This window comes from Tiliqua scincoides, chromosome 4, assembly GCF_035046505.1.
Source record: "Tiliqua scincoides isolate rTilSci1 chromosome 4, rTilSci1.hap2, whole genome shotgun sequence".
Taxonomy (NCBI): domain Eukaryota; kingdom Metazoa; phylum Chordata; class Lepidosauria; order Squamata; family Scincidae; genus Tiliqua; species Tiliqua scincoides.
The window spans coordinates 210759537-210774721 of record NC_089824.1 but is presented as its reverse complement, the minus strand read 5'-3'; the positions used below and the strand labels follow the sequence as shown (position 1 = coordinate 210774721).

At 43.7% G+C, this 15185-nt stretch overlaps 1 pseudogene; it reads left to right on the top strand.

Moving 5' to 3' along the window:
• Positions 1-14325: 14325 nt before the first annotated feature.
• On the top strand, positions 14326-14445 carry LOC136650365 (5S ribosomal RNA; annotated as a pseudogene).
• Positions 14446-15185: the final 740 nt, after the last annotated feature.

Below are 15185 nucleotides of genomic sequence, written 5' to 3'. Positions count from 1 at the left end.
CAAGGTCGCTGCCACCCTCTTTTAAATAATCTGTCAATTGCTGCAATCTAATGAGAGCCTAGAAAGGCAGTCATAGACTCAGAACTGATCGCTTATGACATGGAATGAGAGAGATCAGTGAATTGGTTCATAAAGGCATGTTCATCGTTTGTTGACTGCTCCAATCAAACATGACGGGCAGAATTTCCATGTCACCCTAGACACAATGCTTCAGTTCATTCTCAGTGGAGCCCATTCACACATTCCAACTGTCAGTCATTAAATGCGGAGTAATATGGTGATGAGAAATCAAGTGACATGCACACATGCAGGAACCAACCCAACACATCAATAACCCTTGTTAGCCTAACAAAATGGCAAGCGTGGGCCTGATGCACATCCAAATGATGTGCTGTTCTGCTTGAGAGCTTGAAAGCTGCTAAAGAATGAACATTTTTGGAAGTACTAGTCCAGACAATGGCACAAACGTGTTCTGTGGCCTGATTCCCATATGGAAACAGTAGTGTGGTCAGTGGAAGCTTAGAATGCAAACTCATAGAGTCACATTGCAGTCACACATTGCAGTCATTGCAAGTCATTTGCAGAGGCGAACCCCCCCCCCCTTCGTTTCATGCCCTGGGGCAAAGGTTTGTGATGGTGCCCCCTGTGAGATGCTACTTCCCCACCGCACGTGAAGCTGCCCCTCCATTCACCAAATGTTCTGGAGCAGCGATTTTCAATCTTTTTCATCTCACGGCACACTGACAAGGCACTAAAATTGTCAAGGCACACATACAGGTTTTTGACAATTGCACACCATGCAATTGCACGTGTGCCTTGACAAGGCACACCATGCTGCCAATGCTCAAATCCCCCATTTGCCTTACTGATAAATGACCTTCCCCCCAAATTCCTGTGGCGCACCTGTGGACCACTCGCGGCACACCAGTGTGCCATGGCACAGTGGTTGAAAATGACTGTTCTGGAGCCTCGCATGACTCCAGGACGCATTGGAGAAGCCTCTGAGGTTTCCCCACACTCTTAAACTGTGCTTCTGGCAAACAGGAAGCACAGTTTCTGACCACGTCGGGAGCCTCAGTGAGGCTTCCACTTGGTCCTAGAGGTGTGGAAGACTCCTTGCCCTGGGCATTTGCCCCTTTCACCTTATGGCAGGTCCACCACTGGTCATTCGTGTGAAATTTTCAGATGCCTCTGTAAGTTGGTGCTCATATGTTTTGACAACATTTGAGCTCTTTTATGTCAGCCTTGGACTAGAATTGCTTCTTCCTTGGAACCCAAATGGAACCTCCAGCCCTGGCCACAGCCACAGGCCAGAACACTCTCTTTTTCCTCTCCTTAAAACCTACTTTTTTCAGGGAGTCTTTGGCACATTCCCGTAGAGCCTGTACTCTTCTGTAGCCAAGCTTTGCTGTGTATACCTGAAAGAAATGAATATCCTTCCCCTGTTATTGCCTGCTTCCATTTCCCTCCCCTTCTCTCGTTGCCTGCCCTGCATCAAATTTTAAACACAAACCCTTCAGGACAGAGACCTGTTGTCCTGTACTTTGTACTGTACCTGTACTTTGGGAAGTTTCATGAACACGGATAACACTACCTAAGCAAGCATCATAAACCGGGAATGAAAAAGATAGATACATAAACTGGTCCTCAAAAAATTGCATTTCGGCTATCAATACCCTGATTGATTTCAGGGTAACAAGCAATGGGAACCAATGGCATCACTAGGGTTTGAACCACACATAGCGGAGGTCAACACGCCACCCCCATGATGGACCTTGTCCCATGGAGTGGGGGGGGCAGTGCCCCAGGTGGTGGAGATGGTGATGCATCATAGCCCCACCCACTAGCTGTTCATTTTTGCAATAACTTTTGATAGGCTAGAGATATTTCAACACGATTTGTTTCACTGCATTCTGCACAAAATTACACATCAAATGATATATAACCTGATGGTATTATTTGAAAGTGCCAACATTTTAAACATTTTGGCCAATAGTGGTATCACGTCACATGCACTATACCTGATGCAGCCTGCACCCCCCTCGAGACGCCATTGATGGGAACTTAACCTTAGATGCAGCTCTGAATCCTTAATGATCCTCTCTGGAATTGTTTAGACATCTTCCTCGTCACTGGATCTAGGCAAACAAAAAGGAATTAGGAGGATTCCACTGATCAAGCAGCTCCCCCTTGTCCCCCAAAGGAGCATATACCAGCTGATAACTGTTGTGCCACAGCTCCTCCCCACTGGGCCATGTGCCTGCTTAAGGCTGATTAGTTTCCCTTGTTAAACTCACAAGTGCAGCAAGCGAAAGTCAGAGTCAGGTCCCAGTCCAATAAATGCAGATTGCCAACTCACAGTCCAAAGTCAATATGCTGGGTCACAGTCCAAGGTCAAAGTCTAGGTAAGCCAGGTCAGGTCTCCTCTGGGTCAGGTAGGCTTTGGTCCTTCTGAAGCTGCCTTTTATCCTTGGATGTCTCATAATCCAAAATGCAGCTCAGCTGTGAGCTACCTTGTTAGCCCCTCATTAAGTCCAAATTAGGCTCAGCTGCGCCATCTCTTCAGTCCATGTCCATTCAAAGTCCCATCAAGGTCAAATGAAGCTCAGGTGTCCATCAGAGTCCCATTGGCCTTGATTGATTACAGCTGTGGAGCCAGCCCTGCCCTTCCCAGAGCCGTCAAACAGCTGTCAAAACATGGAATAGCTGTCAACACCACATCCACATCATCCACCTGATGATCTTCTGATCTTCCATTACAATAACAGGCTAGCAAATTATAGCATATTTTAAGCCTTTGTAGCTAAACATTCTGTTTAGGGTATCTTGCCAGGTATCTTGCAGTGCCAATGCAAATGTGATACAGCTGTTTACTTGTTGGGATGGCAGACATTCCGTAATTCATGTCTGTTGAAAATTATACCTTATGCTCACACACACACAGCCTCCACTATTTATCAGTAATAAGAACATCTAGTTTCCCAGAGTCTTTAAAGAAGATCAGGGATGGGGGGGAGGGGAAACAATGACAACAACTAACCGTTAAAGGAAGCTGCAGGTATAGAAGACTTGTGACAAAATCACTTCTCTTTTACAAAAAGATAAGAGGAGGTGATTCAGTGCAATATAGTGGATACAGTGAAGTTTGACCTCGAAGACTGGTGCATGCATGAAATTCAGCCATGAAATTCACTATGAGGTTTAGGACCAGTCACATTCTTTTAGCGTAATGAACCTGACAGGGTTGCTGTGCGCTTAAATGGGGACAATTTAATGTATGTTTGCCTGAGCTACTTGGTGGAAGAGAAGAATTCAGACTTGATATATAAATACATACTGATCAGATCAACTGTTCATCCTAATGGGAGTGTCAAAACAGGAGGGGTTGGGAGAGACTAAGGGCGCAATCCTAACCCCTTATGTCAGTGCTTTCCAGGACTGACTTAAGGGCAATGCAGCTCTGAGGTAAGGGAACAAGCATTCCCTTACTTTGAGGAAGACTTCATGAGTGACACCCAACTGCAGGATGCAGCACATGTCCCATTGGCACCGCTATTCTTGCTGCAGAAAATACTGTACTCATGGTTATCAGGATTTTAGAGTATCTAAGTGGGGGGGGGGTGAGACTTGCCAGCACACTCACACTGCCCCCCCACATTCTTGTACGCTCATAGATCATATCTGTATATCTAAGGGCATTGTATGTGCCAGGTGGGATAAATGTTCTATGTGCCAAGGTGAGGTTTGTGGAAGGCCTTTCTCAAATTCAAGTACTGTAACACTTTGTATTGTAAGTGAAAAGGTTGAGAGGTCGTGCTGTGCTCCTGATTATTTTAGGGATGAGATTGACAGATAACCAAGGGGGGGTTGGGTTTGAGGTCTTCCTTAAAAATGAGGGAGGGTGGGGTTGTAAGCATTTGGATACAAAGCTGCTGATCAGTTCTGAATAAATGCATCAATACTGACAATGTGATAGAATACCACAATGTTCTCTGCAGAACAGATTTAGCTAATAATGACAGGTTGTGATTGCCCCACATATGCTACATTTTTCATTTTCCCCTTCCTTGCCCCCTCCTCTTCCCCCCCCTTCCTGCTGACACATCAGTCATGCTCACTGCTGGGATGAAACTGTGTTTTATGAAAACATAGTCTTTTACAGATGTGTTTTGCAGCTTTGACTTCATACACATCAAGTCAATGACAGCAAAACAGCACTAGTGAAATGCCAGTCACATCTGAGATGGGCCAATATAACAAGCCATCTTTATGCAGACAATTATAAATGGAAGTACTTGGATGGAAGTGTGACAAAGAGCCCAATGTTCCCCTCACCACCAGATGGCGGCGAGACCCCTGCAACACCACTGACTGCCATAAAGCAGCCAGTACTTGCCGCAAAAGGCGCTCCAATAGTGTGGAAGTTAGCACTGCGCTGAGAGTGCCAGCAGAAAGTATGTTTCCCTCTCAGGCAACACTAGAACCAGGGGACATCCACTAAAACTGACTGTTGGACAGTTAGGACAGAGAAAAGACAATATTTCTTTACCCAGTGTGTAATTAGTCTGTGGAACTCCTTGCCACAGGATGTGGTGATGGCATCTAGCCTGGATGTCTTTAAAAGGGGATTGGACAAATTTCTGGAGGAAAAGGTTACAAGCCATGATGTGTATGTGCAAGCTCCTGATTTTAGAAGTAGGCTACCCAAGAATGCCAGATGCAAGGAAGAGCACCAGGTTTCTTGAGTGCTCCCTGAGGCATCTGGTGGGCCACTGTGGGATACAGGAAGCTGGACTAGATGGGTCCATGGCCTGATTCAGAGGGGCTCTTCTTATGTTCTTAGGAAGGTCTGTGCCTTCCTGCCCCTACCAATTAGTCCCCACTCATTGGAGCAGCTAAGATGATGGGAGAGGTGGGAAGGGGGTGAAACCACGTGGAGAGAGGGGCATGACAGGAGTGGGGAGACTGTGAGGGGGAGGATCCATCACAGAGGGCCCATACCAGATCCTATCCCCTCTGGCAGCAGCCTCCCCGCTCCCTTTCTCTCCTCAGACTTGTGCTGGCAAACTTGCTGTCGCAGGACTGAGGAGATCCATTGTGGGTCGGAAGGCTTACAGAGGGGTAAGGGGGTTTAAAATCCCTTTTTCCAACTGAAGCCTCCTGGCCTGAAGCCCTATCATGGAATGCAGCGTTTGCCAATTTGGAATCACTGCAATGGTGGTGGTGGGGGGGAGAATTATATTGACCCGAAACTGCCATTATTTAGAGTTGTTGAATTCAAACATACAACTTTGCATTATCCCTTCTCCTAAACAGTGGGCTTTGGGGAGCAGCCTGTACAAGATCAATTAACAGTCTGCTTGTTTACTGGTAGAGGAGGCCCTGAAGGGTTGCAGAAGCAAGTACACAGGCACTAACAGATTCACAGCATCATTAACCAAAAAAAATTGCTTTTCTTACCATTGTTCTGACATTTCCAACTTCATTCACATTTGGGATTTCCTATTCAAATTTATTTCTCTATGTCCTTTGTAGCTCTATTATTATTTTAGTTCATTACAGCCCTTTTCTTCTCTTTTGGTCCACTGTTGTATTTCTTGGGACCAAGATGGTGTTAACGCTCTGTAGCAAAGCTCCAAGGAAATTTCCAGCCATTGCAAGTTATGTTTTTCTCTTATGTTTTTCTTTCTTAAGCAAGGGAAAACAACAGATCTCTGCATTTCAATCTTAAGCAAATCCGATTTGTATGGTGAATGCTAATGCACTTTTGATAGCATCACATAAATTCAGCACATTTTGAGGAACGCAAGCAAAAACCTGTACTCAGTTGGAGGGTTTCCTTTAGTAAATAAATTAGGTAGCTGAGATGCAGTTTAAAAGAATAAAAAAAAGAGGAATCCTACAAGGTTCTGTATTCAAGAATGGGTGGATTCTGTATGTCCACATGGTTGGGGCTAAAAGATGAAATGTGGTAGTTGGGGGAGATTTTAGCAACCTGATAATCAAATTTTGATTTTTTTTGTTTTTAAATCAAAAGCAAATTTGAGTTACGACTGAGAAGGAAAGCTTGAAAACACATCATGGCTTGACACATCATGACACATCATGGCCTGTAACCCGTAACGGATTTTTCCTTCAGAAACTTGTCCAATCCCCTTTTAAAGGCGTCCAGACCAGATGCCATCACCACACCCTGTGGCAAGGAGTTCCACAGACCAACTACATGCTGAATAAAGAAATATTTTCTTTTGTCTGTTCTAACTCTCCCAGCACTCAATTTTAGTGGATGTCCCCTGGTTCTGGTGTTATGTGAGAGTGTAAAGAGCATCTCTCTAGCCACTCTGTCCATACCATGCATAATTTTGTATGTCTCAATCATGTCCCCCCTGAGGCGCCTCTTTTCTAGGCTGAAGAGGTCCAAACGCCCTAGCCTTTCCTTATAAGGAAGGTGCCCCAGCCCAGTGGTACACCTTGCATCTCAATCTCGCAGTCATTGTCAAAGGTTTCAGGCTGAGACTTTTCCTAGTTACACTACTTGGGGAGGTGGGTGTCAAACGACATATTCCTTTAAGCATGTACTTGACATCCAATCCTTGTTTTCTCAAAGTAAACAGCACACACAGGGGCTGTCTAGAATGTGATAGGAGCACAAGGAGAAGTGTGCCAATCTCACATTAGGCATGCTGTTTACCCCAGGAGAAAGCTCCCTTTGGTACTAATAGGAACTTCCTTTTGGGGTAAATAGCAGGTGGAGGGGAGGAGACCTGGGACATGGCAGGGGCAGAAAGTTAAATCCCCCTCCCCCATTCTGTGGTTCCAATCCGATTAGGTAGAAGGCTCAAATTACGCATGTATGTGTAGTTTGACACTAGACTCATGCAACTAGAGATGCCAAGGACTGGATTTTAAAATCTGTTGTCCGCAAAGTATATGCTCTTCCACTGAGCTATGATTCCTCTCCACCAGTGCACTGGTTCTCCCCAGCCACTCCCCAGCCACACAGAGCTCTGCTCTAAGAATTTCAAACAAACCTACCCTGGGTGATTCCACAAGTTCTATGGAACGGAACTGAGGCTGCAAGGGAAACACCTCATTCCTTTTGTCTACAATCATCCCAGTGCCCCTGGCAGCAACCCTTGAAGCAGCAGAGAGCATTTGTTACTCATTAGAAAGATTTTCTTTCTCTTGTCTGATGCAGACACACTATTGCCTTCATTACAGGACTGGAATGTGTTCCAAACATTTCATAGTGATGGTGAGGCAGATGGCTGAAAAGAATTTTGCAAAATACATTCCCAAAAAGGGGGGGGGGGATCAGAAAAAAACCCTCAGGTACCTTCAATATGATGTATTTCATTGCTTTAATATCCCTTTTGGAGTTTTAACCTCACAGCTGGAACAGATGTTACACTGATGTTCCTAGGGGAAAGGAAGGCAGGTATCATCCTATCATAGCCTATTTGGTCTGCCAAAAAAAGAAACCAGGACCTGGGAGAGAAGTTATTACAGCTTTCTCCTTTAATAATAATAATAATAATAATAATAATAATAATAATAATAATAATAATAATAATAATAATAATAGGTATTTATATACCGCCTTTCTTGGTCTTTATTCAAGACTTTATTCAAGGTGGTTTACATAGGCAGGCTTTATTTAAATCCCTTATTAAATAGGGATTTTTACAATTTGAAAGAAGGTTCTTTCTTTCAAGAACTACTACATTCAAGGTGTTTCATTCTGATCTGGCTTTACATTCTGGCCTCCATCCTCCCACGCTCAGAGCAGATGGAAATAGCTCGGGTTCAGCTTGTCAGCTGCTTCAAGGTCGCACGGTGCCGGTGGCCTCGAACTGGCGACCTTGTGGATGTTATCTTCAGGCAGACGGAGGCTCTACCCCCTAGACCAGACCTCCTGCCAGAGGTCACCAGACCTTTAGTCACTCTCCCGTCTCAGGTAAGTAAAATCAGAACTTGAAGAGGGAGTTACTACAGCTTCCTTCTATCACTTTCTCAGGTGAAGCAAACCAGGTATTAGAATTACTACAGCTTCCTTAAGTCTTCCAAAGAATAAACTGGATTTTGAAGATTATTTTACCAAAGTTTCCTCCAGAAGCATTAACTCCCCAGAAGTATTCTTCATTTCACTAGAGCAGGGGCCTCCAAAGGACAGCCCGCACTGCAGTTGTGTAAGGATCTCGGATGCCGCAGTGGCGAAGCCTTACTGTTTCATGCTGCAGGCTCCGTTCTTTGCACCTGAGCTTTGCAAAGAGTTGCGCCAAGCAGCCGCTTCCACAGCACATCGCCCCAAAAGACTCTGTGCCTGGATTTCCAAGGGGAAGGGGCTACCAAGCACAACTACCTGGAAAGATCAGGTGTGAAGAACAGAGACTGAAGCGTGGAACGGTAAGGCTTCACTACCGCCATGCCCACAATTTTTATGCAGACGCACCAGATCTGGCCCACAGGCCAGAGACTGGTAGCCCCTGCACTAAAGCACAATCAAACATTGTCAACAAGCAGCTTTATGTAGCCTGCAGCTTCTGCACAGGGGACTTGAGAGTCACACAGTCCATATCGAGCAGTTCACATGTGTCAGTGATGTTGCCCTGTGCTCTTCCTTCACTCATTCCTACCTGTCTTCATTGCAAATGGGGTGATTGCAGTATCCAGCATGATTGCAGACTTCCAGCATGAAAAGACTGGTATATGCTTCTTCAAGGCATGTAATACTTGTACTTGGAAGTGTGCAAAGTGTTTCACCTGAATGATATTAATGTCATCTTTACACTTGTTGGCATCCTTCAGTCTCGGAAGACTATGGTGTCATGTTCTGAATGGTGGTTCTGGAACAGAGTGTCCTCTCCAGTGCGCGAAGCCTGGGTAAAGTAGGTATGGAGGATAGGCTGTTACCCATGCAGCAAATCCCCCCTCTCCACGTCACTGAAATGGTCCAATGGAAAGGCAGAGGCCAATACGGTTGGTTCCAGCGGTGTCGCAGGAGTTGCCAGAACGTGACTGTGTTCAGCCGTGAACTGCCTCAGGGACTCTGGCTCCGGATTTTGCCTCAAGGTTGACTCCTGAAGCCTTTTCCATAACTGGATGTAGCCACAAGGCAGTGGAGGTTTGGGATCAGAGTTTTCCTTCTCTCAGATGAGCTGCCTTCCCAGGCTGACGAGTCCCATCTACCCGGTGGCTGTTTAGTCACCTCTTATGACAAGTACAGCCAAACTGAGGGCCTATTCTTATCCCCAGCCCCCAGGCCCTTACAACATCCTTACAACAACCCTGTTAAGATAAGCAACTAGTCTCCCCTTATTGTAGCTACGGCTGAGAGGAGGTGGCCCATCTATGGGAACCCAGAAAGCTCATGGATGAGGCAGGATTGGAACCAGGAAAGCTCTGATTCACAGCTCAGCCTCTATGCTACACCAGCTCTCTCATATAGTTACATATTCAGTTTTGTGGGCTAACACGAGGCACAGGATTGCACAACTTGTAACCCATCATGTCAAATGCAGCCTACCACCTGTGTACAAAATGTATTAAATCCTGCCAAGTTTTTGCAGTACAAAGCAAGCAGCAAAAGCATAGAAACTCCTTAAGCCCCTTGTAAGCTATACTGTATTGCATTTGTATTTGACTTAGAGGACCACAAGGTGTACAGGCTGATCTACATGGCCTAACAAACCTATCTGGTCAATAGTTCTGCTTAGAATCAGGTTTATTTTTGTACACTTCTAGTCCTAAATTATGGCCAAAGAGCAGCAGAGGTAACTGATGATTTCATTCTATTTCTTTCTCCTTTTGAACGCTTGGAAAATGCATTTACTTTGCAATTATAATATGTTGGACTTCAGGTTTACCCTGAGAGATAAATGGTGCAGCTCTAGCATATGTGTATAAACAAAAAAGAAATTATCACAATTGTAATTTTAATTAAACTGTATAGGATGAAACCTTTCCAAAAGCCAGAACTCAAGATTAAGTTCCAAATTGTTTCAGCATTGGTTCTAAGATAGTGCAGGGCCCTATTAGTTTCCTTGGAAACATTGGCAATGTATTAGCTGTATCAAATCTACAAAAAAGAGATTTGCAGAAGTTAAAGACTTTGGCTGCAAACAATGCTGTAACTCTTTTTGTTTTGAAAATCAGACAAATGTGTGCCTTCTGGAACTGTCATTTTCTTTTCCTCTGTGAGCTCTCCACTGTCTTAAAAAAATATTTTATGTATTTTTAAAAAATCAGAAAAGAATTCTAGAATTACGGTAGAGAAAAAAACCTTCAAACAAAGACCCCAATTAATAGGATTTATTAAAACAGGGCTTTAAAGATTACTTGTTCCAGCTCTGTAGAATCATCCTGCGGCTGTAGAAATCTGGTTTTTTGTGCTTCTGAAAAATCAGCTTCCCTGCCACACGTGATTTTGTTAAGTCTGCATGACAGTTTGTGCTTTTGCTTAAATACCAAGGTCTGGGAATTATAAGACGTTTGTATAATAAGGATGGCTGGAAACTGGTATTATTGGTTTTAAACACATCAGATTTAAAAGTGGGGGAAAGTACAGTAATTTTTCCCAGGCTAAAACTTGGTTTGGCATGGATTTGGGATTTGCCAAGTTACAGCAAGGTCTAATCCCTGAAGTCATGATCCAAAAACTTGCCTGAATCATAGGTCGATTGCAGGGATGGGAACTCAACCCATTTTTGCCCAGCCCACAGGTGTACACATTTGATCCCTGTTGTGTATATGCAACATTGGCAGAAATGGCTTAAAGAGAGCTCCAACACTGACTTTTTTATGGAAAAGACTTGGGACTTGAGTCTTGTAGAGTCCCCAAAATGCTCTGGACAACCCAGAAAGTCTGCCCATTAGGACTCATTTTTGAGTCAAATTAAAGGGGGCAGAGACTCATGACTCGACTTGAGTCAAGCCGAGCTGGATTTGCCCATATTGGGTCCATTGTAGTATCATTTGGTTAATGCCATCAGGGCATTAATGTCGCAAACGTGGTAAGAAGGTCACATCGTTGCAGGAGAGATATGGGTTGAGTGCACTTGCATTCAAACTTATTGGCAACTGTGCCACAAATGCAAAGTATGTGGATAATGACATCCTAGTGTACATCAATGCCTTGATATTTATGTTGTTTCTTGTCTACCAAGCAAGAGAGGAGGCTGCATTGTAGCAAAAAGAGATGTGCAAGACTTCAAGTTTGACTGCATGGCATAACCAGGCTCACTATGGGCTCTCCTCCTCCAGTCCAGGTGCATCACAAATGCCTGTGCCATTTGTGTCTTCCATGCCACAGATTGGCCCTCCATGTTTGAGGCAACTGATGTTACAGTTAGCCATATGCTGGAGCTCTAATTAGCCATGAGTATGATTGCTCCAATGTTCACCAAGCAGAATATTGACCATACTACTTCCATACTACTTCCAATCTACTTTTGGAAGTACTGTATTTGTGGTGCAAATATGGATTTTGTTTTGTACTTGGGCTTCCAGTAGGTAGGCTGCGAGTTAACAAGTTTAGCTCATGCTCATGACCACATGCAGTACAGAACCCACACATGGACATGTCAGTTTGGCTATGTGACTTGCCCCCACTTCTTCAAGAAAAGATGGAGTTCAGTGACCATCTTTGCACTGTAAGAAGACTTCATGTCTGATCTCCTGAGTAGATAAACTGTATTCAGCAGCATTCCAATCTTGGGCAATCCTTAAAAAGTTCATAAAAGCATAAAAAGGAAGCTCCCTTATAACCAAATCAAACCACTGGTGCCTCTAGCTCACTATTGCCTACAGCAGGGTGTCCAACTCATTTCATATAGTGGGCCAAATAGCATTACTTGAGCCTGCAGAAGTGACCTCATTAAGCAGGGAGTGACATCATTAAGTAGGTGGTGCGCAGAAAAAACACTTTGTTCTCACATAGAAACTCTTGAGCTGCAAATGGCAGAAGAGGAAATGTGCAAATCTTGTTCATAATTGATTATGGACAATTCCCTTAGAAACAGAGCCACAGAACCCGGAGGAATTTTTCAGCTATTTTCAACCTCTCTGCTCCAAATCCCCAAGGCATACCTGTGGACATTTCACGGCACAACAAAAAGTGCCATGGCACCCCAGTTGAAAATTGCTGCACAAGCCTCCATCTTCCCAGATGAACCTACCTGATCAATGTCTGAGGTGCAGTAAGAAGACACATTTCCTAGGGCCTTGTTACTCACAGCATCACAGTTATGGTAAAAAAAAATAATAATTCTTATGAAGAATAATTATATGCCTTTTTTATAAGGACAATTATATTCTTCTGCAGGAAATCTGGAATAAGAAAGGTTTTTTCTATTCCCCTCTTCTTGGACAATTTTCAATTTTTCCAGTGGAAACTTGGGGGAAGCAAATCTTTCAGACACTGATTCTGATTAGATTTGTGATAGTAGTATTTCCAAGGATACGTTTACGGCTTGTGACTCATTTTGTCCACAAATATTAAGCCACATAATGTGTATGATGATAAAGTTCAATATTTTCAATGTTGTGTTAAAGTTTATTTCCAATTGAGTTGTTCGCTGACTCCTTAAGATTATGACTGTATGGGACAGTTTCTGTCCAGATAATACACTTAATTTTATTTATTACAATATCTGTGGTTTCCATTTTCAGTTTTTCCTACTTCTCACATGGTGAAAACTGATATATATGCCTAGGTAGCATAGAGTGGACTAGTTTGTGGCTCTTTTGTGCAATTATGCATATACAAAACTAAAGCTTTTATACTTTTAAACGTCACGTATATGCTAAATAGTACACTTTTATATGCTAACTGAGTTATAAATGATGCATTTTATGCTACAGAAGCAGGAAAATGTGTTTAGAATTGCTATGAAAATAACTATTGCATATAATTCAATTTCCCCCCAAATTTCTATTTCCCCTTCCCCCCCCCCAAAAAAAAACACCTGGCTTTATAATTTCGAGAATGGTGCACCTATACACAAATAAGTCCTATTCAGTTCAATGGGACTTACTCCCACTTTAATTTAGGATTTTAGCCTCAACCCGCACCTCTGAAGTCCTTAATATTTATGCCCACATACTGGGTCCTTTCACTTTCAGCTGGAACATGCATCAAATAATTTCAACCATATGTTTAATAATCCATGGATGGTCCACCCATAAAGTATTTAATATCACAGAGTAGGGAAGTGGTAGCAAAACTGTGACTAAGGAGAGATTGGAGTTGGTTAAAGATGAGGCTAAGTGCAGAGCTGGCCCTAGATCAAATGGTGCGCCAAAGGAAAAGTGTCTTTTGCATTCCTCACTTTGATTACATTTTTGTCATGTTAATGTACAATCTACATACAGGGTTTAGCAACTTTGCATGCATGAACTGAAAATCTGATTTGTTCATGCCTTATTTAAGTGACTAAAAACAATTTCCCTCTCTAATCTTATAAAAATGTATTGATTTTAAAGAATAAGTGAAACATGCTTTGTCTTCTCCCAAATGCGAAGCCCCAGGTGGTCACCTTTGCTACCTGTCCCTAAACCTGGCTCTGACAAAGCGTAATATAGCAGGGGGGAGATCGATATGAAAAGGCTTTAAAAAGTATGATATGCTTTATGGACAATTCCCGAGGGTTCCATTTTTCAGTTTGCACACAGGCCCTTGGAATTAAATGATTCAGAATTGAACTAGATGCAACTTTGACACACTCACTTGCCTTGTGAGTTGAAGGAATTATTTTAAACTAGGACCCACGGAGGCCCCAGTGCAGATCAGAATCATTGTACTGGAAAGAAGGCGGATTAACCTTTTGCCCCACTGTAGTCCCAGTCCAGATCTCATATACCTGGCTGCTGTTTGTCCCCAGAGGAAAGCTACCACTAATGGGCAGCCCAATCCACCATGCTCCAGATTTACCCCCAGCTCTGGGTGTCACAAAATGTGCCATAAGGCACTCTTGTGTCAGCAGTTAGAACACTGGGCCGGTGCCAAGGTCAGTCAGTTGGTGCTGGGCTTCAGTGCTAGAATGATGCATTGCTAGAATGCTAAGTTTTCTGCTGGTGGGGCTTTTCAGGGTGGGGGAAGGTGGAGAGAAGGCAGGGAGGGGTGAAAACAGCAGAGGGAGGGTGGATCACAGAGCAGACCTGCCCAGGAAGGGGGTGGAGATGGCGGCAGACTCAGCCGCCAAATCCAATGCTCCCTCCTGAGCCGAAAACCCAACATGGGTCTCTTCATTTCTGCACCCACTCAATAGTGGGTGCAAATCTGAGGAGACCCTTTGGGGCTGCCATTGCTTGATGTTTGTTCACTTACACTGCAGCAACTGTTACCCTGCACATGCCTGATCTTGTCTGATCTCAGAAGCTAAGCAGGGTCAGGCCTGGTTAGTACTTGGATGGGAGACCACCTGGGAATACCAGGTGCTGTAGGCTTATACTATTCTGATTGACAAGACTGAAGGTTGCCAACCACTTACCCTGAGGAGACCTCCAGCTACTTCCATGGCCCCATAGGACAAAGTGATAGCCATTTTGGCGCTGCTGTAGCCTTGGGTGCTAGGGAAGCATAGGATTGGGTCCTCAAGAGTGATTTCTTTTTCCAGTCACAGCAGAGTGAAGATCCATGTAGAATCCAGTCTTGTTCATAAGTCCAAAACCAATTCAGCTCAAAACACAACAAAACTCAAAGTAACATGTTTGCGTGATACGTTCAAAGAATAGTTCCTCTTGACCCACTTAAGACTGGAGCATGTCGATCTCACCTCAACGTGGAAAATACGGCTGCATAAATTCCCTCCAAACCAGCAGTGAAAATAAAGATAAATAATGTTATCTGTGGGCATTTCTGAGAAAATTGCAAAATGCATTAACCAAATGTTCCCGGTGAAATATTAGGGTTCTGCTGCCACCGAACCAGCAGGATACTAGATTTATGGCAACTGCCTGGTCCAATCTTATGGGGAAATCATATGCTGCTAATTTTACTTCTTTGACTGGGGAAAAAAAGTTCTGTGAATATAAATACAGAACAGCCCCCCCCCCCCAACAGTAGACAAGATCGCCAGAGCAATCCACTTTATCTAATCTGTGTGATTGCCTTTAATAAAAAGATGGGAAGGTGAAATAAGAAAGAATTAAGATAAGTTAGAAATTTAAGAAAAACAGAAAAGATA